Consider the following 4,827-nt stretch of genomic DNA (forward strand, 5'->3'; position numbering starts at 1 on the left):
AAAAAAAAAAAAACAGACTTACCTGAGATGCTGAAGCTAGAGAGCCTGATGTGAGGCATATTCTGCTATATTCATGGTATATCATATTTGCAAATATTTATGTTCACAAATAAATTATATTTGTTATATGTTTAAAAAAAAAAAAAAGAAAAAAAGGAACTAAAATTTATGTGTAATCTGCTAAGAACTAAAGATGTTTTTACTGGTGGAAATAAAGTATAGTACACAAAATTATTTCATTCCTATTGCTCACGTAAAATGTTTTGCTATAATTGGGCTAATGAAACACATACTATAGAATAAAAGCAGATGTGGACCCTGACTTTTCTGGGCCAATTCTCAAGGTTACTAGGCAGACATTAACTGGAGGGAAAAGACAGCACATTATAACAGAAACAGTAATAGTCATTTTCATTAAGTATTATAAAGACATATGGGGCTCACAGCACATAAAGTTTACCCACTTCAAGGAAAAGAGGCCATATTCCTCATTGTACAATCAGAGTACATGGAAGACCAGGAAAATAGAAAAGCTTGTAAGAAAAGACAAAGTCCCTTAATCACGGAGTCATGAGAGAAGCCAGATAGGGGAAGTTCTTACATGAACTTTCATGGTAGTAACTTTGGAGAAATTTAAACAATGAAATGATGCAAATTTGTTAAATAAAATTAATGAAATGCAGTATAATAAGAGTGGATGCAGCAAAGCTGGTCAGACTGCTATCGCATAACTGAGACCCAGAGATGATAATAACACGGAGTGAGGCAAGTCATTGACTCCAGTAACTAGTACATGAAATTAATTTGACTCATTGTTTTCATTGATTTCATTGGGAAGAGATAGGGAATATGGAGGTGATTCATTATCTAAAAAGATTGTTACAGTAAAATTATTTAAGTAGGATATTTTATTTTCCAAAGACTGAACTATATTGTTTCATGTCATTGTAAAATTCTATTTAGCAGAAACCTATATGGAAGGAAGTACTACAAATATTCTCTGTTATAAATTAAAATGTCAACAAATTTTTTAAGTGACTGTTTTAAAGTGAAGAGGGGGGAGATTATGCCAGAGAGTTTGTGGTGGCACTAGCATAGCTGAAAGCAAAATGATGAATAAAGAGTTGAGCAATTGTTGATTTCCAGAAGATATTTTCCTTAAAGGAAGTTCCTAAGTAAGTCTGCCTGCATTATATCCAAGGAAAAGCTAAACACTGTTACCCTACACAGCTACATCCCTAATATACACAACTTTTGTTGTTGTTGTTGTTGTTGTTGTTGTTGTTGTTGTTGTTGTTGTCATGTAGAACAGCAAAAGAAGTTCCCTTCTTAGGAGATCTCTAAGGACTTTATTTGCCATTTCAGGTTCAACACTCATTTGAGGTTCCAGGTGAATTGACCCAGATGCCCACTATTGAGAGAGTATCCATGACACGCTATTTCTACCTTTTCCCTGGGAATTAACACAGGCAACTCTCATGCAGGTAAATGTATGTAGGGAGTGGATTTGGGAACCCATTTACAGTATGTGCATAAAATCTGAATAGGCTAGAGAATGATCGTGACACACCAGATTCCTGATACTTAGGATATTCATTAATGAAGCTGAGGAAAATCTCGGTTTTATTTGCTTTCATTGTAGTATAATAATTTCATAAGAAATTATTAGTCATTTAGTAGTCAAGTAGAAACTTACTGAAAATTAGAGTCTTCTTTCTAGAATTTAGTCAGTGAAGGGAACTATTTGATTTTGATGAAAGTACAACCCTCTCTAATTGGAAATACCATGCACAGAAGGTATCTCTTATGAAGAACGCATTTTGCTGAACCATATACTTTGTGCTTGTGATAAGCATTGTCTGAGCTACATGTAGAATGAGACACATTGCCCAAACTGTGCTGAGCAGCCTGGGTCTGCTAACCACCTGCACCTGGGGATCCATGCAGACCACATCCTTTTTATAGATATATTTCTAACTGCAGAGATCATTCTAGTTTTATCTTAAATTCAGTACTGTGAAGATCTGTTCCCTTGCTACCTTTTGAAAGTGAAAGAATTATAAAAAAAAAAAAAAAAAAAAAAAAGAGTTCTTGTAAGAGACCTATGTTTCCACAGAGAAGTTTTAAATCAAACTTTTTATCTATTTACTTTCCACAAATATCAGGATCAAAACTACAATTGTAACTGGACTGATGAACAAATGAATCCTGAGAAACTGAGTTTCTCATTTTATAATATTAAATCATGCTCATCACAAAGCAAATATAAAAGTCATGTTTTTAAAAATAATAAATAATCAGTGACAAAATTTTTGAAAAAATCTTTTTTAAAGATGTTCACTTGGAATGAATTCTGCCTGTTATGGCTTTCTTAGAGCCTTTGATAATGGCAGTGCAGTGTCCTACAGTTTTGATTCTCATGATGTCTGTGAAGAATGCACAGCCCACTATTAACTCTAACTTTACCTTTAGAGTTGTTGATTATTTAATTCATATACAACTTTTTTTAAGAATATTTTCTTTATTTACATTTCAAATGTCTTCTATTCCATGGATCTTCCTGCCTGTCACTGTAGTAGTACCATACAGTTCTTATAAGTATTATAACTATTGCTCTGTAATACAGCTTAAGATTGAGGGAAGTGATTCTTCCAGAAGTTGTTTTATTTTTGAGAATAGTTTTTGCTATCTTGGGTTTTTTGTTATACCAAATGAATTTGCAAATTGCTCTTTCTAACTCTATGTAGGATTGAATTGAAATTATGATGGGCAGTGAATTGAATCTGTAGATTGCTTTTGGCAAGAAGCCCATATTAATCCTGTCAATCCATGAGCATGGGAGACCTTTCCATCTTCTGAAATCTTCGATTTCTTTCTTCAAAGACTTGAAGTTCTTATCATACAGATCCTTCACTTGCTTGGTTAGAGTCACAACAAGTTATTCTATATTATTTGTGACTATTGTGAAGGGTGTCATTTCCCTAATTTCTTTCTCAGCCTGTTTATCCTTTGAGTATAGGAAGGCTACTGATTGGTTTGAGTTAATTTTATTTATTCATTTTTCGAGACAGGGTTTATCTGTGTAGCTCTGGCTGTCCTGGAACTCACTNTNTAGACCAGGCTGGCCTNNAANTCAGAAATCNNCCTGCCTCTGCCTCCCAAGTGCTGGGATTAAAGGCATGCACCACCACTGCCCGGTGTGAGTTAATTTTATATCCAGCCAGATTGCTAAAGTTGTTTATCATGTTTAGGAGTTCTCTGGTGAAATTTTGGGGGTCACTTATATATATTATCATATCATCTGCAGATAGAGATATTTTGATTTCTTCTTTTCCAATTTCTATCCTTTTGATTTTCTTTTGTTGTCTAATTGCTCTGGCTAGAACTTCAAGTACTACATTGAATAGGTAGGGAGAGAGTGGGCAGACTTGTCTAGTCCCTGATTTTAGTGGGATTGCTTCAAGTTTCTCTCCATTTAGTTAGTTGTTGGATGCTGGTTTGCAGTATATTGCTTTTACTATATTTAGGTATGGGCCTTGAATATCTGATCTTTCCAAGATTTTTAACATGAAGGGATGTAGAGTTTTGTCAAATGCTTTTTCAGCATGTAATAAAATAATCATGTAGGTTTTTTTTCCTTCAGTTTGTTTCTGTAGTGGATTGTGTTGATGGATTTCCATATATTGAACCACCCATGCATCCCTAGGATGAAGCCTACTTGATCATGGTGTATGATCGTTTTAATGTGTTCTTGGATTCAGTTTGCAATAATTTTATTGAATATTTTTGTATTGATGTTCATAAGGTTAATTGGCCTGAAGTTCTCCTTCTTTATTGGGTCTTTGTATGGTTTAGGTATAAATGTAAATTTGGCTTCATAGAATGAATTGGGTTGTGTTCCTTCTGTTTTTATTTTGTGAAATAGTTTAAAGAGTACTGGTATTGGGTCTTCCTTGAAGGTGTGAAATAATTTTGCACTACATCCATCTGGTCTTGGATTTTTTTTTTTTTGGATTGGGAGAGTTTTAATGACTCCTTTTACTTGTTTAGGGGTTTATGGGAGTGTTTAGATGCTTTATCTGATCAGATTTTACTTTGAGACCTTCTATCTATCTAGAAAATTGTCCCATTCATTCAGATTTTCCAATTTGGTTAACTTTAGGCTTTTGTAGTAGGATCTGATGTCTTTTGTTTTTAATTTGCTTGGTTTCTGATGTTATCTCTCCCTTTTCATTTTTTGATTTGGTTGTTTTGGATACTGTCTTTGTGCCCTCTAGTTATTCTGTCTAAGGATTTATCTAGCTAGCTGATTTCCTCAAAGAAGCAGGTTCTGGTTTTGTATATTCTTTGTATAGTTCTTTTTGTTTCTACTTGTTTGATTTCAGCCCTGAGTTTGATTATTTCCTGTTTTCTTCTCCTCTTGGGTGTATTTGCTTTTTTTCGTTCCAAATCTTTCAAGTGTGCTGTCAAGCTGAGAGTGTATGTTTTCTCTAGTTTCTTTTTGTAGGCACTTAGAGCTATGAGTTTTCCTCTTAGCACTGCTTTCTTTGTTTCCCATATGTTTGGGTTCTCATTAATTCTGAAAAGTCTTCAATTTCTTTCTTTATTTCTTCCTTGTACATACTATTGCTGAGTAGAGCATCCTTCAGCTTCCATGTATATGTGGGCATACCATTATTTTTATTGTTATTGACGGCTAACCTCAGCTCATGGTAATCTGTTACTTCAAACAATCTTCTTTTATTTGTTGAGGCCTATTTTGTAACCAATTACATGATCAATTTTGGAGAAAGTACCATGAGGTACTGAGAAGAAGGTATATTATTT

This window comes from Mus pahari, chromosome 10 (genome assembly GCF_900095145.1).
Source record: "Mus pahari chromosome 10, PAHARI_EIJ_v1.1, whole genome shotgun sequence".
NCBI classification, from domain to species: domain Eukaryota; kingdom Metazoa; phylum Chordata; class Mammalia; order Rodentia; family Muridae; genus Mus; species Mus pahari.